This window comes from Mirounga angustirostris, unplaced genomic scaffold (assembly GCF_029215605.1).
Source record: "Mirounga angustirostris isolate CCGP_5_RB_7025 unplaced genomic scaffold, mMirAng1.0.hap1 SCAF_7, whole genome shotgun sequence".
NCBI classification, from domain to species: Eukaryota; Metazoa; Chordata; class Mammalia; order Carnivora; family Phocidae; genus Mirounga; species Mirounga angustirostris.
This window is the reverse complement of record NW_026991715.1, coordinates 150,422,186-150,447,146: the sequence shown is the minus strand read 5'-3', so window position 1 is coordinate 150,447,146 and position 24,961 is coordinate 150,422,186.

The following is a 24,961-nucleotide window of genomic DNA, read 5'->3' as shown; positions in this document are numbered from 1 at the left end:
GAGATTCCAACAAATGTACGAATCAGTTTAGGGGAAGGACACAAGGACAAAGACGCAGTCATGGAGGCCCAGGGGACACGTGGCAGGAGGAATGGGCTCCCATTCTGGGGAGGCTGGTAACTGAAGCCTATTTTGTTTTTCCAAATTAAAAGATGGATAATTCTTCTAAAGGGGGTGATGGGTGTGGGGGCACTCTTCTCTAATCCACCTTCCTCTTTTGTTTTCTGGTTTCTCCTCATTCATCAATTTTAAGCGTTGTTTTCTCTTGTTACATTGAAAGTATTTTTGTTAGTCGTGTGAAATCATTTTGTAAAAAGGGATAAACTGATTCATCAACTTATCAAATAAATATCTCAACAATGTCCCATTTTCATCCCAGATCAGATAAATATGACAACAGAGCAGGGGACCCAGCTCTTATACATGGCCACCACCTTGGTGTCTTCCAGAAAATTCCACTGTGTTAGGAAGGCAGCAAGTCAAACTCTAATTTTCTGCTACATTTTGAGAGTGAATCGGAGTTAGTACCCACACAAGGTGATACACCCACATCTTATTTCCCCTGACTACAATGCCCTTACCAATCTGAGTCATTCTGTCCTATCTCCTAACATCTAAGTAAAGGTAGCTTTGTCAGTTCTTGGGGCTCTGTGTCTGACACACCCAGATCTCTTAGGGCAGAGGACCTTTTCTGTGACAAATCCAGAGCCAGTCGCAAAAGGACTCAGTTCCACCGATGGTTCTCGAGTGACTTTTTTTTTTTTTTTTAATTTGCCACATATCTTAACAGGGCTGTGCTTTATGAATCATTCCCCTGAAATCTGCCGAGTGCTGTTTTGTTGTTTTATAAATTGGTGACTATAGGCTGGTAGTTATATTATTTGGCAGATTCGTGTTGTGTGTGTCTGCTTAGTTGTGGTGCACAGTGTTCAGTCTGAGCGTTCACAAGCACAAACTGTCCCACAGGACGAGTTGCGTATGACCTGGCCTGGGCTTGGGAAGGGGCTCCTGATGCCTGGCTCATTGATGCAGCCTATAAATGAGTAGATAGAGTTTAGCAGATGGTGCATTCCCTCACCAGCCTCCTCTCCACTTTCTGCACACAATGCTCAGGTGAACATTGTAGTTTCCATCGGCTGAGCACCACGCTTTAGTTGGTTCCAGGTGAAAAATCAACATCCGATGCTGTGGACCCACTGGAGATCAAAGGCAGATCCTCTACTGGGGAAATATGGTTTACGAGCAAAAGCTCCGGAAAATCACAGCAATTTTCTCACTGGAAAACTAATTGTTTACAAATACATTTCAGAAAAATATGGACTTGGCTGGCCTTTCAAATTTGTTTTTTCCAGTAGAATGCTTTCAGGACCTGGTCCGGGCTCTCAGACATCACTCACCTGTGCCAAGCCAAATATGGGGCTTGCCATAAGCTGTGCAGCAAAATGTAATTTCTGCTTCTCTTTGCTCCCCTTTAATTACAGACGTGAGTGTTTTCGAGAATAATTTATGTAAAGTGGTGATAGTTTTTTGTTGTTGTTGTTTGTTTGTTTGTTTTGTATTTGGGGACCGGTCCCCTACATGCCCTTGTGGTAAACAATTATTGAACTTGATTGATTTAGCATTGAACTTCAGTGTTGAATGAGACCCCATAGGGTCATGCGGCCCATGTGTCTGAATATATAACGGGAGAAACTAGAACCAACACAGAGGGAGGGTGTTGCACATAACACTGTTTGCTAGGGTGAGGTAGGAATTTGAACCTGACATGGCAAACCAGTGAGCTGCTCAGCTAATCCATGCATGCCGTTTTCTTCCTGAGAACACAGCAGGGCAACATTTTACAAGGTCCCTGGCAGCTACGTGTGTGGCCAAGGAATTGACGAGTTCAAGCCAATGGAAATGGGTAGAAGTGAGCTACTCAGTAATAGGTGAAGGCCCAGCACAGAAGATCTCCCCACCTAAAGGTCTCTATTCTCTTTCTTCAGCCCTTGACTTAGTGTAGATGCGCGAGCCAACTTGGAGATCATCAATCCCAGATGGGAGGAGCATGTGTTCCCGGGTCACTGATTGGGGAAAAGCTACCCAACCACCAGGAACACTGTTTTGGATTTTACATGACAGAGTAAGAAATAAGACATAAGCTTCCACTCCTTGGAGTCATTACACCCTTACTTTACTAGTGTGACAAGTCTCGGCCAGCTACACTAGCATGTTGCTTAAAAACCAACTGCCCACATATAAATGCAAAAGACAACCACTATCACCAACAAAGTGTAATAAACAGGCTACCAGGGGCGCCTGGGTGGCTCAGTCGTTAAGCGTCTGCCTTCGGCTCAGGTCCTGATCCCAGGGTCCTGGGATCAAGCCCCGCATCGGGCTCCCTGCTCAGTGGGGAGTCTGCTTCTCCTGGAGCCTGCTTCCCCCTCTCCCTCTGCCTGCCACTCCCCCTGCTTGTGCTCTCTCTCTCTGTCTCTCTCTCTGTGTCAAATAAATAAATAAAATCTTTAAAAAAATAAAATAAAAATAAACAGGCTACCATGCAAAAGCAAATCACAAATCAGCCAGTAGTGGCTATAGATGTGGATTATGCTTTAGTGGTTCCTGTGGCCATTTGGTGGGTTTGGTGTCCCCTTACTTGTCACTTGGAGGCTGGTATTAAGATTTCTGGCTTCCGTACCTTCTGGTCTGCTAAAATAAAAAGGCCAGCTGGATGCCATATACCAGTACAGATTTGTATTTTCTCATCCAACAATGCATGTTTCCAACAGTTGTGAAAAGTGAATCTGGGATATTTGGAAGCAGAGAAGTGTTACTACAGTCTGCTTCCAAGGAGCATCTGCATTAAACACACTCAGTGGTCGTTCTTGCCAGGGCTGAACAGGACCATCAGGAGTGTTCGGGCCCAGGTGTGTTTGTGGATATCAGATGAGCCTCCAAGGATGAGCGAGCAAACTTGTTTTCCAGTGCTTTTGCAGAAAAGTTGTTTCTAAGATGCCTACCACTATTTCCTTTAGTAAAAGTAATTTGTTATTCTTATTTATAAATAAAAATGAGTAAAAAAATCATCTCAAACCAGACTATGTTTGTGCCTGGACAACCCACTCCCACCCCCATAAAAGCAGCCTGCATTACAGAGAACAACAGTGCAGCCTGCTGTCCATTTACCTGTCATTTCCAAGGTCCTCAAAACCCTCCAGAATTCTGCACTCTCGATAATAAGACTGGGTCTCAGTCACGGGGCCAGGCTTCTGAGAGAGATCTCTGGTCCTATTTCTTGCTCATTGTTCAGCTATTTCAGGGTCTAATACAAAGTCTACTATAAAGTCTCTCATGTCACTGTAGTACAAGTAAATGTCTCTCGAGTTTTCCAACCCAAAATATATGAGGCCTTCAGGGGCCAAACTTCAGCCTCCTGTCCTCAGCCTGAAAGGCTTCTGTCTCCCTCATCCCACGGAGCCCACGCTGATGACGGCTGGTGGCCACTTTCCAGAAGATCAGCTCAGTGTTGCTACATGGTTGTTACTCAAGCTTAGCACTATTCTTATTTGGGGCCAGGTGCTTCTTTGCTGGGGACGGGGGCTGCCTGTGCACTGCAGGGGGCTTAGCGCCGCCGGGCCACTGCCCATTTCGTGCCAGGACACCCCTCCCAGATGCCGACAGCAGCAAATGTCTCCAGACATGACCAGATGTCCCCTGGGGGGCAATCTTGTCCCCCTTTGAGAATCGGTGCTCTACACAAATAGACCAGGTACCAGAAACGCCTGACTTCCACTACTTGATTCCTTTACCAAATATTAGAACTATAAAATCTTAAATTCTGTTGGGAATGTAGAAATCAGCTAATGCCCCACTGCGTCCTGACAGCCTCACACAGAGCTGGCTCGGCTGACCTCCGGGATCACTGAAGGTGCGGGAGGGAGCTGCTTACCTGGAGATGGCAGGACTTCCCATAAACAAACCCAATTCCCAGGGCATGTTAACTCCTCAAAGGGAGATGGAGGAGGTCTTATAAACACCCGAAATGACATTCACTCGGGAAATTGTTTACGCCAGCTTTTACCAGATGCTCATAAGCCACTTTCTTAACTTCAAATGCTCTGAGTTTGCTCCGTTCTTACTAAGGAATCGTGAGATGTAATCAACACATAATTTAATAGCAAGCCACCTATCTGGGTGGCATGCAAATTGAATTTTATAAATGAAGCATCTATTTATACAGCATTTGATGTGTTTAATATTTTATAGGGAGGATAGGATTTAATGTTAATTTCTAACTCCAGCCACTTAAGGACATGCCCAAATCACACCTCCTCGCATTCCTGCTCTTTATACTCTTGAGCGAAATGCGAGACTTTATCTCATGTGCCCCAGATTCCCCTCTTGCAACATGCTTCTGCACATTTGCACCTGATGAACGCCATGTGGCTACTTCAAATATTTAAACACAAACATGATTTTCTTTAATATGTTCTTTTCTTGATATCTTTAATCCATCGGTATTTCAAGAGAAAACATAAGTACTGAAATAGTTACCTTTCCCTTGGCTATGAATATATGCATAGTGAGCAGCAGGGAGCATCTGCTATGGACTGAATGTGCTCCCCTAAAATTCATGTGTTATGTCCTAATTCCAAAGTGATGGTGTCAGGAGGTGGGGCCTGAGGTTAGGTCGTGAAGGTGGAGTTCTCATAAATGGGATCAGTGCCCTTATAGAAGAGATCCCAGAGAGCTTCCTCCACCCTTTTGTCATGTGAGAACATAGCTAGAAGACAGCCATCTACGAACCAGGAAGGGGACTCTCACCAGCCACAGCGTGATTTCTCTGGAACTGTGAGAAGTAAATTTCTGTGGTTTATAAGCTACCCTACTTATGGCATTTTGTTGTTGCAACCCAATGGACTAAAATAGCACACATATGGGTTATTATATGAACTCCTATGTTCCTAATCTGCATAAACAACATACCAAAGAATTGGCCTTGACCCTCAGTGGATTTTCATATCCCACAGCAGAGTCCTGGTGGACTTTGGGAGCTGTTTGGGACAGTAGCAATCATATCTTGCCTTAAAAATCTTAGCACATGGCCCTTCACAATATAGGGCCTGTTTCATCTGAAATGTAAGGGTTGGAATCCTTGAATCAGTTGAAATGTCTACCAACCAGATTTAATCCAGTAGCAGCTGGTCCCATATGGCACCTCAATAATCAACTATTCTCTTAGCTATGTTAGTTCACTAAAAAGATTCAAGGCTTTGTAATTAACCCAGAACACGCACTGATACTCGCAGTTCTCACTGACACAATGAGCCAGTGAGGAGAGTCAGAGCTCGTTCATGTTGGCTGCCCTTCTGCCCCTTTCACTCCTCCTGCTGAGTCCCCTTGCTGGCTCCTTACTTATCTCTCTGATCCAAGGAGCTCACTCCTGGGACCTCTCTTCTTTCTATCCACATTCACTCCACTGATAAGCTCATCAAGTCTCATGGTTTCAACATCATCTGCATATAAGTTCAGCCCACATTTTAATTTCTGCTAAATTCTAGATACTTACGCACAGTAGCCGCTCAGCAGCACTACTAAGTGTATTTATTTATTTTTTAATATTTTATTTACTTATTTGACACAGAGAAAGAGACAGCTAGAGAGGGAACACAAGCAGGGGGAGTGGGAGAGGGAGAAGCAGGCTTCCTGCAGAGCAGGGAGCCCGATGTGGGACTCGATCCCAGGACCCTGGGATCATGACCTGAGCTGAAGGCAGGCACCTAATGACTGAGCCACCCAGGCGCCCCTAAGTGTATTTAAACATCTAGAACTTGATGTGATCCAAACTTTGGATCTTATATAACCCCTAAATCTATTCCTTCTTGTTGTCCCGCAACTCTGTAAATGATAACTCCATTCTTCCATTTCATCAGCCAAAAGATGTGGATTCCCCCTTGGGGAATATATAACCCCTAAATCTATTCCTTCTTGTTGTTCTGCAACGCTGTAAATGAGAACTCCATTCTTCCATTTCATCAGCCAAAAGATGTGGATTCTCCCTTGGCTCCCCGCATGCTCTTGTACCCCACATGGCACGTGATAGCAATTCCTACTGGCTCTAGAGATAAAACATACCCAGAATCTGATGTCTTTCTCCTGACCCCAGGGCTGTCACTCTCATCCAAGACATAAACATCATTTTTTTCTTTAATTGAGATAAAGTATACATATAGTGAAACACAATGATCTTAAGTGTGTGATCCAGTGAGTTTAACAAATATATACACCCATGTAACGAGCACACAACCAAGATACAGAACATTTCCAGTATTTCCCTTTGCCCCTCACCTTCCCCTCCCAGGACAGCTACTGTTTTGATTTTCTATAGATTAGTATTGCCCATTCCTTAATATCATATAAATGAAATCATACAGTATTTACTCTTTTGTATCTGGCTTATCTCACTCACTATAGCTTTTCTTTTCCTCCCATTTTGTTTTATTTTTGGTTTGGTTTTTTGTTGTTCGTGTTGTTTTTATTAACATATAATGTATTATTTGCATCGGGGTACAGGTCTGTGGTTCATCAGTCTTACACAATTCACAGCGTTCACCATAGCACATACCCTCCCCAATGTCACTAGAGCTTTTAAAGGTGTGTTAATATAGTTGTGGTTATTGATGGCGCATTATTTTTGGTTGTTGTATAGTATTCCATTGTACCATTATACCACTTTTTTTTTTTTTTTTTAATGCAGGTTCCACACCCAGGGCAGAGGTTGATGCAGGGCTCGATCTCACAACCATGAGATCATGAACTGAGCAGAAATCAAGAGTCAGACGCTTAACTGACTGAGTCACCCATGTACCCCCACAATTTTCTTATTGTATTAGTCAGCATTTTCCAGATAAATAGAACTAATAGTGTGTGTGTACAAAAACTTTGAGGAATAGGCTCACATGATTGTGGGGGTTGGCAAAGCTGAATTCTTCAGGACAAGATGGCAGGCTGGAGACCCAGGGAAAAACTGATGTTCCAGCTCAAACCTGAAGGCCATCTGGAAGCATAATTCCTTCTTCCTGATGACCCATCACTTTTTCTTAAGGCCTTCAACTGCTTGGATGAGGCCCACCCACAGTATGGAGGGCAATCTGCTCTATTCAAAGTCTACAGATTTAAATGTTCATCTCATGTAAAACCAACATCTCCCCTGGTGACTGTCTAAACCCATGAGCACCATAGCCTAACCAAGCTGACACATAAAAGTAACCAACATATTTATCTGTTTGCTAATGGATAGAATCTTTGTTTCCAATTTTAGACGTCCATGAATAAACATTTTGTACAATTCTTGTTGTGGAAATTTATTTTCATTTCTCTTAAGTAAGGATCTAGAAACAAAATTGCCAGGTTATGGGGTAATTACGTATTTAGCTTTTTAAGAATCTGCCGAACCATTTTCCAAAGGAGTCACATCATTTTAAATTCCTATCAGCAACGTATGAGAGTGTAGGTGGCCTCCCATCCTTGGCAAACTGTAATGATGCCTCTCTTTCTACTTTTAACCATACTAATGGGCATGGAGAGCTATGTCATTGTGCATGTGTGTGTGTTTAAAGCACAGGCTGTTTATTCATAAACATAGGGGAACCCTTCTGCTTTAGTTTCTTTTCAGCAGGGCTTCAAAGGTGTTAGAAAGGAGAATGTGTTTCATAGAGTAAATAGAGGACACAGCAGGAAATGGGAGGAACAGACTCTGACTGAAAAGCATTCTATTAGAGTGGGTTTTTGGAGGCTAGGAGATTTTCTGCTGGTGTTTAGGAAAACTTTAACGGTCCTAGGTTGGCTGTGAGGGAGGAAGCAGACAGTCTGGGAGACATTTCAGCTTTGGGGCAGAGGTTTCTCTGTGTCCGGCCACTTCCTAAAACCAGTGGAGGTCCACAGGGAGTTTTAATGAGGTCACACTGTCACCCTGGATCCTGAGGGGGAGGGAGGCTGCCACGATGGGCTGTTTCTCAATCAGTAGTTTGCTCCTTTTTTTTTTTAATTTTTTTTTTTTAATATTTTATTTATTTGACAGAGAGAGACACGGCGAGAGCAGGAACACAAGCAGGGGGAGTGGGAGAGGGAGAAGCAAGCTTCCCGCTGAGCAGGGATCCCGATGCAGGGCTCGCTCCCAGGACCCTGGGATCATGACCCAAGCCGAAGGCAGACGCCCAATGACTGAGCCACCCAGGCGCCCAGTTTGCTCCTTTTTATTACTGAATAATTTTCCATTGTATGAATATACCACGATCACTTATCCATTAATGAATACACTGGTAAAAAAAATTCACTATACAGACAATACATCTGTTAATGTAGGAGAATATCATTCACATCAAAAAAGGATTCTTCAGGTTTGAAAAGATCTGCCCCAGAGACTAACTGGAATGACCATAGGAATGCTTACATTGTGACATCATCACAAGTCAATTTGCATTATTTTTTAGTGAGATTGCAGCCATATATCAAGGGGCTTTTCCAGAAGACTCTTGGTGGATATCCCTTTTACAGCACTGTAGCTTGTTGACATCTACCATACATTGAACATTTTTCCCCTTCCTTTGTAATAAACTGAGCAAACAATGGACCATTAGCTAGTTTTCCTGAGGAAGTCCCATTATGGAGAGGTGAGGAATGGGGGTCTGAGGTGAGGCCCCACCAAGGAGTGTGATTGACCCTTGCCTCCACAAGCTTGAAAAGTTGGGAACATTTTTGATCCAGAAGCTGTGGTTTGTGATTAAAATCTTCATCATTTAGAATGATCCTTATTCCTTCAGCCCAACATGGAATGTGTCTACAAGACATAACCCACAAAAAGTGGTATTCTTTACGTTTAAAAGAGAGATGGGAAATGTAGGTTGGATTTTGTGTAAAAAATTCAGAGAACACACTTAGTAGAGTCAAAGACCGAAACATGCTTTCTTTACATTCAGAGAAAAGGTGAATTTAGTTTGAAATTATCCATTCAAGTCTAAATAAACATATGTAATGAGGTCTTTGTTCCTTATCCTGTTGGTAAAGTATACCAAATTATTTTCCTAATGTTAGACCAACATTTCATTCCTTGAATAAATCCCACTTGTTCGTGATATATAATGTTTATGTTGCTGGATTCACTTGCTACTATTTTGCTGAGGATTTTTAAAATCTATATTTATATTGGTCTGGACTGGAGTCTCTTTTCCCTGTGAAGCCTTTATCTGGTTTTAGTATCATGAGAATCCTGGCCTCATAAAACGAGTTGAGAAGTATTCCTTCCTCTTTTATTTTTGGAAGAGTTTGTAAAGAGTCAGTATTAATTCTTTTAATGTTTATAGAATTTGCCTGTAGGCTACCTGGGCCTGTACTTTTCCTTGTGGGATTGTAGTTACTAATTCAAACTCTTTGTTATAGGTCTATTCAAATTGTCTATTTCTTCTTATGTCAGTTTTGTTGATTTGCATCTTTCAGTAAATGTGTGCACTTGATCTGAGTTAAGTAATCTGTTGGCGTATAGCTATTCAGAGTATTCCCTTATGTTCTTTTTTTATTAATGTCTCCTCTTCATTCTTGATTTTGGTGATTAAACTCATAGCTTTCTCTTGGTCATTTTAACTGAAGGTTTACCAATTTTCCTGATCTATTCCAAGAACTAACTTTTTTTCCTTTCCATTGTTGTCTATGCTCTAGTTCATTAATAGCCTGTATTCTTTTTCCAGTTTCTCAGGGTGGAAGGTAAACTGACTGATTTGAGAGCTTTCTTCTTCTTTAATTGATGTGTTTACACATACATTTCTAACAAGTGCTTTACCACATCCTGTAAGTTCTGGCGTGCTGTTGTCTTCATTTTCATTCACCTCAAAGTATTCTTTATTTTCCCTTCTGATTTCTTCTTTGGATCATTGGTTATTTAGAGTCAGTAGTTTAACTTCAACATGTTTATGGATATCTGGAATCTCTTCTGGTTATTGATTTTGAATTATATTCCATTGTGACCAGAGTAAATACTTTGTATAATTTCAATCTTCTTAAATGAATTGAGGTCTGTTTTACGGCCTGGCATTCAGTCTATCCTGGAGGATGTTCCCTGTGTGCTCTGCTGTGTTTCGGTGGAATATGTGCAGATGTCAGTTGGTCCGACTGGATTAGGGTCCCATTCAAGTCTCCTAAGGTCATGTTGCTCCTCTGACTAGTTGTAACAGCCATTACTGAAGGGAGTTATTGACACCACCAGCCATGAGTGTTAACTTGCCTATTTTTCCTTCTATTCTGTAAGATTCTGCCTCATGTACTTTTGCAAAAAGCTGATTGTAGATTTGAAATTGTCATGTTGTTATATTTTCCTAATGGGTTGGCTCTTTTGTCCTTCCAAATATCTTTCTTTGTCTCTAGTAATAATTTTGTCATAGAGTACTTTGTCTAACATTAATATAGGCTATGTTTGCATGATATGTACGCGTCCATCTTTTTTTCCTTTCTACCTATTTGTGTCTTTGGATCTAAAATATGTCTCTGAAGAGAGCATACATTTCTATCATTTTTAATCCATTCTACCAATCTCTGCCTTTTGATGTTCTTTATCTGATAAGTTTGTGCATATCTTTTGTTTTATTCAATATCTGACTTCGTAGTATTGATTTATATATATTCTGAATAAGAGTGCATATAAGATACACATATCCCAAAAATTTCCTCTCAAACTGGCTTGCATAAACTTCTAACATATTCTTAATGGTGTCTTTTGGGAGCGGAATTTTTAATTTTAACAAAATTCAATTAATACATTACATTTTACTTATGCTTAGTGCTTTCTCCTCATCTCTTCAAGAAATTTTTGCCTACCCTAAAATTGGGATTATATCATCCTGTTTTGTATCCAGAGTATTATATTTAGAGTTTTTAATGTTTCAGTGAATGATTCATTTCAAGTAAAAATTTTATGTGGTGTGAGCTAAGTATCAAGGTTCATTTTTTTTCCATATGGATAGTCAGTTCTTCTAACACCATTTATTAAAAAGACTTTCCTTTCTCCATTGAAATAACTTGACAACTTTTTCAAAAATTATGTGATCATGTATGTATGGGCCTACTGGGGGGTTGGCTTTCTTCTTCCCTTTCAGTATTTTAAAGGTGCTGATTCATTGTTTTCTGTACTTGATTGCTTCCTATGAGAAGTCAGGTGCCGTTTAGAGTATTGTTACCCTCTATATAAAGGGTCTCTTTCCTCCATCTGCTTGTGAGACTTACGTTTATATTTTAGTTTCAACAGTTTTACTCTGATATGCATATACATAGTTATTTTCTTTTTCTTTTTTTACAATTATTTATTTATTTTAGAGAAAGACTGAGAAAGCTCGAGCAGGGGGAGGGGCAGAGGGAGATGCAGAGAGAATCTCAAGCAAATTTAGTTCTGAGCACAGAGCCCCACTCGGGGCTTGATCCCAGAACCCTGAGATGAGACCCAAGACAAAACCAAGAGTCAGCTGCTTAATGACTGAGCCACTCAGACACCCTAGTTGTTTTCTTTTTAATGGATTCTGCTGAGATTATCTGGCTTCTTAGATTTCCTAGTTCATATTCTCCTGTTGATTATTTTTCAACAAGTTTTATGACATTTTTGCCATTATTTTTCAAAAATATTTCTCTGCCTGGTTCTACATCTACCTTTATTCTTGAGACTCATGTTAAACCTGTTAGCCCTCTTGATATTATTCCACAGGTCAGTGAGGCTCTGGTCAGTTTTTAATTCTTTTTCTCTCTCTGTTCCTCAGTCTGGATAACATCCTTTGACCTCTTCTTAGGTTCACTGGTTCTTTCTGCTGCCATTCCTCATCCACTGTTAAGCCCATCCACTGATTTTGTTTGTTTCAGATACAATCATTTTCAGTTCTGCAATTTCCATTTAATATTTTATCATAAGTTTCCTGTTATTATGGAGATTCCCCATTAGTCTACTCATTAGAATCATCTTTTCCTTAAAGTTCTTGGATATATTTCTAATGCTGCTTCCAATTTCTTCTCTGATAATTTTAGTATCTGGTTATCTTGAAATCTCTTTCTCTCAATTCCTTTTTTTTCCTCTTGGTAATGGGTCATATTTTCCTGCTTCTTTGCTTACTTAGTAAATTTATATTGTATGCCAAATATCATGAGTGATACAAGGTATTACCTTGTCTCCTTTTCAAGGATGAAAAAATGTTGTTATGAGAGACAGCCAGATTCCTGGTGGACACCATCAGGCTATTTTCTCCTGTTTGGAAGCTTCTTCCACTTTTCAATTTAGTCCTAGTATATCATCTTTCCTTTCACACTGGGGGACCAGGTTTCAACAAAGGGATTTGGAGCTAGAGGTGGAAGGATGGGGGGACACAAATATTTAGTCCATAACAAGAATCTTTGTCACCCTTTAGATACTTCAAATACTAAAAATCTTGTGAAAAAAATATACTCTGTATTTTTTCCACTCGAATAAAATATACAGCATCCACATGATTTTATTTAATGTCCAGTGAAATTGAGATAATACATTACTGCATTTCACTGTGATATAATGATACTCTCAAAATCTCTGGGCTTTACACAGTTTGTACTGGTCTGCAAATTTAACTCAAACTGCTCTGCTTTTTATATTTTTATATATTTTTACCTGTTTTCCAAGTTATTGAAATTTTCCACTTTAGATCCATTTAAGTGATATAACCATGATTATGGAAATCTTTCTAAAGCATTACAGGCTTCCTTGATCTAAAGTAGGGTAAAAAATTGCTCTTCTTGCTTATGACTTTTGGGCATCTTGGCCCTCCTGTCCATTCCTCTCTCGTTCTCTGCTCTGCTTTGAGCTTCAGAATTGATGACTCTAAACTGACATCCCCAGTTAGTGGCCACTAAGAGGGCAGGACTGGAAGGTGGAGGGAGGGGATAAGCCAGCTGGATCTTCCTTCTATATGCCTCCCATGGCAGTGGCTGTGTGGTAACACCAGCATCCCCAGGACAGCCCACTGGGGTGAGCTTCAACTCAGTTACACCCCCATACCCTGTGCCCCCCTGGTCTAGTTGCATTGGCTTCTTTTTGCTGCTAATCTCTGCTAATATCTGATGTATTTTATGTATCTGCTGTGGTTTCTCTCTTCCACATTAAACCCTGAGCCAATGACCCAAATTCATGCTTCTAAGCAACAATTTCTGTGTTCTAAATCATATTTAAGCAGGATACTGACTCTTCTGCCTCGAGGTTATGCTTTCATTAATACTCTGACTGCTAGTGGTGTGTCTTTCCCTGAAAGAGTCTCAGGAGACCTCTTCTTAGCTTTAAGAAAGAGGATTCATTATAGTGGTTTGGGGACTGGAAAAATTGTGCCATTTTTATGATGTGAATTTTAGCTTCCAAATAGAATAAATCAGACATATAAGGAAATGATGTCAAATTTAATAGAAAAATATGCATTATCTTTTCATGTGAGGCTCTTCTTTTAGATTAATTTGTACCTCTGGCCTCCCTTTCTGTCCACTCACTCTTCCCAGATAGAGATGGCACAAACAATCTGATTGGCAAACCTAGGAGAATAAAGAGAGCTTATGTGGTTTGCCCTTTGGCTCTGCTCTCTTAGGAAATCTGTCCGAAATAAGCATCCATCCTCTGACCTTCTGTCACAGTTTTCAAGGGCAGGGGGAGGCTAAAGTTTTCAATCAATAACTGGCAGGGTTTAATTCGGGGCTGCTGAGCAGGAAGCCCACCTTGCCAGAGATGGAATCTGTCCTATGCAAGCAGCCTTGTTATTAGGAAAGGCAACTCTTCTGCTCTCCATCGCCCTGACTTCTCGCTCTACCGCTTCATCACTGCCAAACTTGGAGGCAGGGAAGACATTTATTGACTCTTTCAAAACCCCATAGACAGTTCAGAGAACAAGCATGTCATGTGACATTGTCACTGGCCCAGGTTTCTGTGTCCAGGACAATCCCTGCATCCATTATTGAGAATAGAATTCCCAAGTGAGAAGCAATGGACTCTTTTTCAGTTGTGTACCTTTAAAATATTTCTCAGTAATGCGAATTTAGAAAGAATCACCTAGATAAAAAAAAAGGTACGTATTATTGTTTGTTTGGTATTTGCACGGATCCAGAATCTCACTGTGCCCACGAGGAAGGACAGTGCCAACTCTTCTTACCATTTAAGCTTTCAGAGGAAAGGCAGCATGATCTTCTGAATCCACTCTCTGTTCCTAAAAGTGTGGTATTTGTCATTACAAAATTTTGTATTCCAAACATTTGCCAGCAGCTTTATCTTTTTTTCCAGATGTTTTTATTATTTTATCTTTGGGAGGGAACAGCTGGGCAGGCATTGCCCCAACTTTCACAGCATCGTCATGAGCTGGTGAGTGCTCACTGGGGAGGAATCAGCGGGCCTGGAAAGGCCAAGTGGTTGGCCCGTGGTTCCTGGAGAAGACCACCCCAGAGACTTGAACATTATTCTAACTTTTCAGCTACCTAGCCCAAAGGCTTCACACTTGAAGGAAGGAAAAGATATAGAGTAAAATGCGTAGTGAGTGACAGGGCATTCTGACCTACTGCTGCATAAAAAAACATGATGCTAGGTCTGCCCTGTAGAATCGGAGAATCTTGTGGTGGTGCCCAGCAGCTGTATCTAGAGAATCACAACTAGATGCTGACATTTTCAATGAGACCAGAAACTCCTGTGCAAGTTTCAAAGATAAACCTGATACTAACAGTTTTGCTGTCGATTTTGAAAAGGAATATTCACATTCTTTTATCTGCTAAAAGGAAAACCATTAAATGGTGGTAGGCTTGAAAATGTCCTTCTTGCCCAAAGACAGCCACCTCAATCACGCGCATCTTGGTGGAGAGATAGTCCACACACTCAGAAGGAAAGGACATGTGACTACGGAGACAGAGATGTGAGTGCTGTGGCCCCAAGCTGGGGGACTCAACAGCCACCCGGAAGCTAGGAGAGGCGGGAGCAAATTCTCTCCCAAGCCTGCAGAGAGCATGTGGCCCTGCCGACACCTTGATTTCTGCCCAGTGAAACAGATTGCAAACTTGTTCCGGGCCTCCAGAGCGGAGAGAATACACCTCAGGCTCTTTTAAGCTACCAGGTCTATGGCAATTTATTACAGCAACAAAGGGAAGCTATTACAAAACCACTGCCCTCTATTCAGTTGCTCGGGGTAAAATCATCCACTGCACTCTGGACTTGCAGGGCCTGCTGAGGTGGTCATACTGTTAGCTGGTCCACGGCACACAGCCCACTCCCACTGCATAGGGGGCATTGGCTAAACCCATGGGCTCCACTTGTCTAAAAGAGGTGCTTTAGGCAAAACAAATTTAGTTTTGATTGAAAATGCATTGAATCAGTTAAAGCAATGATAGTAAAAAATACGTGATTTTTTAAAAACTACTTGTTTCAGAAAGCCCAATATTTGCAGGTCATAATATATATTTCATGTGCGTCTGTGGAAACATATACATCCATATGCATATATAAGAACTTTCAAGCAAAATGTTAACAACACGGAAGTTAAAAATGCTGTAACTTCTCTTTTACTGGAAACTTCTACTTAATCATTTTTATTTCCTCCCTGCCACTATCCTCATTCAAACCATCTTGCTCCACAAAGACATAGTGAACACTAGAGATGGAGAGCTTTGTCTGTTCACATGGTTCCTAGCTTAGCCCATGGTGCTACTCTCTATATTCCTACCTTTAAAAATACATCTTAAAATATTAAATCCCAGAAAGGGCTTTGTTCAAGGATCATTCAAGAGACTACTTCTCTGGTCTTATTTATTTATTATACTTGTGACAATTTGTGAGCTAAATAACAAATCATCAAACTGTGTAAAGTAAAACTGCTAGAAAAATAAGAACAGCCAACAGCCGTAAAGCACAGAAACCGAAATCAATCAGAAATAACAGTTGCTGATGACGTAACTGTGCGCTTGGAAGAAACCAAGGCAATCCACTGAATCAAAGAATCAAAAAGAACCCTCAGTGAAGGAGATTCAGCAAGGCAAATTTTTAAAAGATCAGTATGTCTTTTGTATGTCAATTACAACCAATGAGGAGATGACATTAAAAATCCTAAATCAGGGCACCTGGGTGGCTCAGTAGGTTAAGCATCTACCAACGACTCAGCTCATAGTCCCAGGGTCCTGGGATCGAGCCCCACATTGGGCTCCCTGTTCCATGGGCAGTTCTGCTTCTCCGTCTCCCTCTTTCTGCAGCTCCCCTTGCTTGTGCTCTCTCTCTCTGTGTGTCAATAAATAAAATTTAAAAAAAAATAAAAATAATAGGAGAAGGAAAGATGGCAGAGGAGTAGGGGACCCTATTTCAACTGGTCCCCGGATTTGAGCTGGATATCTACCAGACCACTCTGAGCACCCACAAAACCAGCCTGAGATGTAAGAAGATCTGGATCTCTACAAACAGAATATCGCGGGCAGTTGGTTTCGAGGTACGAAGCAGAGAGCCATGATTCCGGGGGCAGATATCAGAGGATAAACGGCAGCGGGAAGGTGCCTGGATGTGGGGACCCTACACCTCCGGTGAGTGACAGCCTCGCGCACTGGGGATGGGGCACAGACTCGCAGACCGGTAGCAGCAGGGAAAGGACTCTAGGGCAGCCCCTGGGGTGGAAACCCGGAGACGCGGGGACGCACTGTGCGAACTGGGACCGGCTGACAGTTTTAGAAGCACAAAGGGCAGACATGTGCCCCGACCTGGAGGCAGGACTGGGGGCGCTGCGGAGGGGCGCGCAACCCAGGCCGCTGCAGTTTATAGCAGCACGGACAGAAATGGAGACGGTGAGGCCTGGAGAGCTCACTGAAGAACAGACTGAGGTCTCTCTGCTCTGAGGCAGAGGGTTGGAAACAGTCTCTTCTGCTCTGACTCGTCGAAGAGACGCAGAAAGCCACCAGGGAAAGGTGCCAGAGAACAAAAGCCCCCAAAACTGATTCCCACCGAGCTCATCCCCTGCCACAGGGGGGCAGGGCAACTCTGCCCGAACAGGGTTGCCTGAGTAACAGCAAGGCAGGCCCCTCCCGCAGAAGACAGGCTGGGAAAACAAGAGACCAGCAACCCTACAGTCCCTAGAAAACAGGTGTATCTTGGGGCGCCTGGGTGGCTCAGATGGTTAAGCATCTGCCTTCAGCTCAGGTCATGATCCCAGGGTCCTGGGATCAAGTCCCGCATTGCGTTCCTTGCTCAGCGGGGAGCCTGCTTCTCCCTCTGCCTCTCTCTCTCTGTCTCTCATGAATAAATAAATAAAATCTTAAAAAAAAAAAAAAAAACAGGTGTATCTTGCTTGGGTTCTGGTCAATAATTTGGACTCTATACATTCCCTCAACCACCCATCGACAGAATGACTAGGAGGAGGAACCCCCAAATTAGAAAAGACTCAGAGGTTATGACTTATGCCACAGATTTACAAATGGATGCAGATATAACCAAGATGTCAGAGATTAAATTCAGGCTAGCAATTGTGAAGACAATAGCTAGAATGGAGAAATCAGTTAATGGCAACATAGAGTCTCTAAGGGCAGAAATGAAAGCTGAATTGGCAGAACTTAAAAATACTATCAATGAGATACAATCTAATCTATAATCTAACAGCTAGGGTAAATGAGGCAGAAGAATGAATAAGCAACCTGGAAGACAATTTAATAGATAAAAAGGGAAAAGAGGAGGCCAGGGAAAAACAACTCAGAATCCATGAAAATAGAATCAGAGAAATAAGTGACACCATGAAGCGTTCCAATGTCAGAATTATTGGAATCCCAGAGGGAGTGGGGAGAGTGAGAGGACTAGAAGATGTATTTGAGCAAATTGTAGCTGAGAACTTCCCTAATCTGGGGATGAAACAAACATTCATGTCCTAGAGGCAGAGAGGACCCCTCCTGAGATCAAGGAAAACAGGTCAACACCCCGGCATGTAATAGTAAAACTTGCAAATTTTAGAACCAAGGAAACCATCTTAAGGGCAGTTAGGGGAAGAGATTCCTTATGTACAGAAGGAGGAACATCAGAATAATGTCAGACCTATCCACAGAGACCTGGCAAGGCATATTCAGGGTACTAAACGAGAAGAACATGCAGCCAAGAATACTTTCTCTCGCAAGGCTGTCATTTAGAATGGATGGAGAGATGCAGAGCTTCCAAGACCAGCAGAAACTAAAAGAATATGTGACCACTAAGCCGGCCCTGCAAGAAATATTAAGGGGGGTTCTATAAAAGGAGAAAGACCCCAAGAGTGATGTACAACAGAAATTTACAGGGACAGGGGCACCTGGGTGGCTCAGTTGTTAAGTGTCTGCCTTCGGCTCAGGTCATGATCTCAGGACCTGGGATCGAGCCCTGCATCGGGCTCCCTGCTCTGCGGGAAGCCTGCTTCTCCGTCTCCCACTCCCCCTGCTTGTGTTCCCTCTCTCGCTGTGTCTCTCTCTGTCATATAAATAAATAAAATCTTTATTAAAAAAAGAAATTTACAGGGACAATCTATAAAAACAACGTCTTCACAGGCAACATGATGACAATTAATTCATATCTTTCAATAATCACTCTCAATGTGAATGGCCTAAATGCTCCCATAAAATGGCACAGGGTTGCAGATTGGATAAAAAGACATGACCCATCCATATGCTGTCTACAAGAGACTCTTTCTGAACCTAAGGATACATCCAGACTGAAAGTGAAGGGATGGAGATCCATCTTCCACGCCAGTGGACCTCAAAAGAAAGCTAAGGTAGCAATTCTTATAACAGAAAAATTAGATTTTAAACTGAAGTCTGTAGTTAGAGACACAGAAGGACACTATATCATTCTTAAAGAGTCTATCCAACAAGAAGATCTAACAATTGTAAATATCTACGCCCCCAACATCGGAGCAGCCATCTACATAAGCCAACTGGTAACCAAAATATAGAGTCATACTGATAACAATACATTAATTTTAGGAGACCTCAATACTCCACTCTCAGCAATGAACAGATCATCTAAGCAGAAAACAAGGAAACAAGAGCTTTGAATTTTACACTGGACCAGATGGACCTCATAGATATATACAGAACATTCCAACCTAAAACAACAGAATACTCATTCTTCTCGAGTGCACATGGAACTTTCTCCAGAATAGACCACATACTGGGTCACAAATCAGGTCTCAACTGATACCAAAAGATTGAGATTATTCCCTGCATATTCTCAGACCACAATGCTTTAAAACCGGAATTCAATCACAAGAAAAAATTTGGCAGAAATTCAAACACTTGGAAGCTAAAGACCACTCTGCTCAAGAATGTTTGGGTCAACCAGAAATCAAAGAACTTAAACAATTCATGGAAATCAGTGAGAATGAAAACACATCAGTCCAAAACCTATGGGATACTACAAAGGCAGTCCTAAGGGGGAAATACATAGCCATCCAAGACTCACTCAAAAAAATAGAAAAATCCCGAATTCACCAACTAACTCTACACCTTAAAAACTAGAGAAAAAGCAACAAACAATGCCTAAGTCATGCATTAGAAGAGAAATAATTAAGATTAGAGCAGAGATCAATGAATTAGAAACCAGAAACACAGTAGATCAGATCAACAAAACTAGAAGTTGGTTCTTTGAAAGAATTAATAAGATCGATAAACCACTGGCCAGACTTATCCAAAAGAAAAGAGAAAGGACACAAATTAATAAAATTATGAATGAAAGGGGAGAGATCACGACTAACACCAAGGAAATAGAGACAATTATTAGAAATTATTATCAACAAATATATGCCAATAAACTGAGCAATCTGGATGAAATGGATGCCTTCCTGGAAACCTATAAGCTGCCAAGACTGAAACAGGAAGAAATTGACAACCTAAATAGGTCAATAACCAGTAATGAGATTGAAGCAGTGATCAAAAACCTCCCAAAAAAATAAGAGTCCAGGGCCTGATGGATTCCCTGGGGTATTCTACCAAAGAGTCAAAGAAGAAATAATACCTTTTCTACTGAAGTTGTTTCAAAAAATAGAAACAGAAGGAGAACTCCCAAACTCATTCTATGAGCCCAGCATTACCTTAATCCCCAAACCAGGCAAAGACCCCATCAAAAAGGAGAATTTCAGACTAATATCCCTGATGAATATGGATTCCAAAATCCTCAACCAAATCCTAGCTAATAGGATCCAACAATTCATTAAAAGGATCATCCACCACAACCAAGTGGGATTTATCCCCAGGATGCAAGGGTGGTTCAACATTCGCAAATCAATCAATGTGATAGAACACATTAATAACAGGAGGGAGAAGAACCATATGGTCCTCTCAATTGATGCAGAAAAAGCATTTGACAAAATACAACATCCTTTCCTGATTAAAACTCTTCAGAGTATAGGGATACAGGGAACATTCCTCAAGTTCATAAAATCCATCTATGAAAAACACACAGTGAGTATCATCCTCAACGGGGAAAAGCTGAGAGCCTTTCCCTTAAGATCAGGAACACGTCAAGGATGCCCACCCTCACCACTATTGTTCAACATAGTACTAGAAGTCCTAGCACAGCAATCAGACAACAAAAAGAAATAAAAGGTATTCAAATTGGCAAAGAAGATGTCAAACTCTCTCTTTTTGCAGATGACATGATACTTTATGTGGAAAACCCAAAAGACTCCACCCCCAAATTCCTAGAACTCTTACAGCATTTCAGTAATGTGGCAGGATACAAAATCAATGAACAGAAATCCGTTGCTTTCTTATACACTAACAACGCAACTGTAGAAAGAGAAATTAGAGAAACGATTCCATTTACAATAGCACCAAAAACCATAAGATACCTCGGACTAAACCTAACCAAAGAGGTAAAGGATCTATACTCTAGCAACTACAGAACACTCATGAAAGAAATTGAAGAAGACACAAAAAGATGGAAAAATATTCCATGCTCATGGATTGGAAGAATAAACATTGTTAAATGTCTATGCTACCCAGAGCAATCTATACCTTCAATGCCATCCCGACCAAAATTCCAATGACATTTTTCAAAGTGCTGGAACAAACAATCCTAAAATTTGTATGGAATCAGAAAAGACCCTGAATCACCAAGGAAATGTTGAAAAAGAAAAAAAAAAAAGCTGGGGGCATCACAATGCCCGATTTCAAGCTATATTACAAATCAGTGATCACCAAGACAGCATGGGACTGGCACAAAAACAGACATACAGACCAATGGAACAGAAGAGAGAACCCAGATATGGACCCTCAACTCTATGGTCAAATAATCTTCGACAAAGCAGGAAAAAATATGGAATGGAAAAAAGACAGTCTCTTCAATAAACGGTGCTGGGAAAATTGGACAGCCACATGCAGAAGAATGAAACTCGACCATTCTCTAACACCAAACACAAAGATAAACTCAAAATGGATGAAAGACTTCAATGTGAAACAGGAATCCATCAAAATCCTAGAGGAGAACATAGGCAGTAACCTCTTTGACATCGGCCACAGCAGCTTCTTTCAAGATACACCTCCAAAAGCTAGTGAAACAAAAGCAAAAATGAACTTTTGGGACTTCATCAGATAAAAAGCTTCTGCACAGCAAAGGAAACAGTCAACAAAACAAAGAGGTAACCCACAGAATGGGAGAAGATATTTGCAAATGACACTACAGATAAAGGGCTGGTATCCAAGATCTATAAAGAACTTCTCAAACTCAACGCCCAAAAAGCAAATAATCAAGTCAAAAAGTGGGCAGAAGGCATGAAAAGACACTTCTCTGAAGAAGACATACAAATGGCTAACAGACACATGAAAAAATGTTCATCATCATTAGCCATCAGGGAAATTCAAATCAAAACCACATTGAGATACCACCTTACACCAGTGAGAATGGCAAAAATGGACAGGGAAAGAAACAACAAATGTTGGAGAGGTTGTGGAGAAAGGGGAACCCTCTTACACTGTTGGTGGGAATGCAAGCTGGTACAGCCACTTTGGAAAACAGTGTGGAGGTTCCTCAAAAATTTAAAAATAGAGCTACCCTATCCCAGCAATTGCACTCCTGGGTATTTACCCCAAAGACACTGATGTAGTGAAAAGAAGGGCCATATGCACCCCAATGTTCATAGCAGCAATGTCCGCAATGGCCAAACTGTGGAAAGAGCCGAGATGCCCTCCAACAGATGAATGGATAAAGAAGATGTGGTCCATATATAGTGGAATATTACTCAGCCATCAGAAAGGATGAATACCCAACTTTTACGTCAACATAGATGGAACTGGAGGAGATTATGTTAAGTGAAATAAGTCAAGCAGAGAAAGTCAATTATCATATGGTTTCACTTATTTGTGGAACATAAGGAATAGCATGGAGGACATTAGGAGAAGGAAGGGAAAAATGGGGGGAGGGGAGAATTGGAGGGAAAGATGAACCATGAGAGACTATGGACTCTGAGAGACAAACAGGGTTTTAGAGGGGAGGGAGGTGGGGGGATGGGTTAGCCTGGTGATGGGTATTAAGGAGGGCATGTACTGCATGGAGCACAGGGTGTTATACGAAAACAATGGATCGTGGATCACCACATCAAAAACTAGTGATGTATTTTATGGTGACTAACATAACATAGTAAAATTTAAAAAAAAATAAAAATAAAAATCATAAATCATAAAATCCACCAAAACATAACTTACATTGAATTAGTTTGGCAGTCCATCTATAAAACATTGCTCAGGCACTAGGAAAAGTGAGAATGTGAATTTGCTCAGTAACTTTTGCAGGGGTAACGCTTTTAAGCTGTAATCTGCTCTAATCCATGTAATTGTCAAATAGAAAACAGACAAATGTTTGCTTTCTCAAATAGCCTCAGAACATTCACAGAAACAAAATGCCACTAATTCGTGCAAATGACTGCTGTGCAAAATCTTCCCCATAACCGGGGACGTGTGTGGAAACTTAAGGGTTTCTAACCTCCAAAATGGAAACGAATGGCCTCTCCATGTCGGTTTTCCTTCTTGGACAATTTTGTGCTATATAAGGTATTTACAAATCTGTGCTAATCACGACCTGAATCCCTCTCTGTCCCTCGGGCAGTCAGCACACGCCTGTCACTCAGACGCAGGAAGCTTCCAGAGGAACCGCGCCTACTCCTCGTGCTGCTGGTAATTTGGCCTCCTGGTTCCCATAAATGCCATGGCCGTGTTTTATGGGATTTCGAAAAGGTTTAGGGAAGCATCTTGGGTGGAGATCAGCCTACCGAATGAGAACAAAGTGGCCGAGGCCAAAAGAAAGTCCAGAAACGGTCTGTGGTGTATTCACACAGTGTGGGGCTGGCCCGTCAGGGACACAGCCCTCTGCGAGCCAACTGGAACTAACTTCTTAGACCTTCACCGGCTGCCAAAAAATGCCATGCCGGAGTTTCCCAGAGGAGCCACGACTTGGATGTCAGTATCTTTGGGCTGAAAGTAGTTTTTGTCAGACCCCGGGAGGTCTCCTTAGATACATTTTTCTAGTTGTGGCTCCTTTCTCGTTCCCTGACAGAGAAAAGCATTCACGCCTGAGTGTCCTGAGCGAGGAGTTCAGGGCAAGCAGGATTCCAAGGAAATCTCCACGTGGAGACTCACTCTGCCGGCCAGGTTGGGACCTCTGTCCCCCGTTCTCAGGGAGGTGCCTCTCCTGCTCTTGTCCTCACCATCTGCTCTCTGCTTCTGTCATGGGGACCCAAATCCCCACTGTTGTGGGGACCACAGTCCTTGACTTCCACCTGTGACCAATAGCCATGGACAAAACCAACCCTAGGCCCTGGGTCTTGCCTGTCCTACAACCTTGTATTTTCAAGCTCCACATCCACTGCTTTGTAACACACACTTCAGGCATCCCTTTTAGCCTAAACAGAGGTGGCTGAGGGTTTAATATCTCAACCTCACAGCATTAACATCAAATTTGTCTATGCCATTAAGAGAAGAAAACTAAGTTCTGTCACGTAAATGGCATTCAAATGCGATGGGACTCAACTTCAATACTACCTTCAAAACTGAGGGGAAGTAACATGATTAGCATGAAATCCTGGGTAATTCCAGAACTTTCTCTACTTGTCACATACAAAATTCCCAGCTTATTTGTTCATCTTTTTGTCTTTCAATAGTAGAGCAACACCACCAGATACCATCCTAACATGCTTTTTACAGGGTAATTTTAAATATAATTGATTATCCCTGAGTATGCATCAGCTGAGAAGTGGAAGAAAGCCTAGAATTGTTCAAAGACATTATAAGAGGTCTTTGGTAACCAAAAAATTTTTGAGCATTTCTGACACATGAACAAAAAAATAGGCATATAAGAACTCGGTTCAACGTACTTTTGATTTGAAGACCATCACCTGTGGGACAAAGGGTTTCCGAGAGAGTCAGGATCCACGTGTCCTCTTTCCCTTGACCCCCCAGTTCGGGCTCTGTGCTCAGCGGACAGTCTGCCTGGGATTCTCTCTCTCTCTCCCTCTCCCTTTGCCCCCCCCAGTCGCACTCTCTCTCCCCCTCTCTCTCTGAAATAAATGAATGGCTCTTAAAAAAACAAAACAAACAACAACAACAGCAAACCAACAGAAAAGCAGGGCTGGTAGGGTGACTTGGGTGGGGGGCTTGAGGTCAGGGGTGGCTTGGCCTTTGTGAGGTGACAGAATTGGTTCTTGCCCATATGGATCAAAACACCCACAACAGAAGAAAGTGTGGAAGGGACCAGGAGGGAAGACCAGCAGGGTGGGAGGCAGGAGGATGACGGGAGGACCGCCCCCATACAGGAGTGGTGGGAGGCTGTGCTGGGCTGGGCTGGTGACCTGCAAGCTGAAAGCCCGTGGCTGAGGAGGAAGCAGCCAAGCCCAGTGAGGGAGGTGTGTTCCGCCAGAGTCAACAACAAGTGCACAGGTCTCAGGAGGGAAGAGCTTGGAGTGCCAAAAGCCTGAGAGAGGCCAGT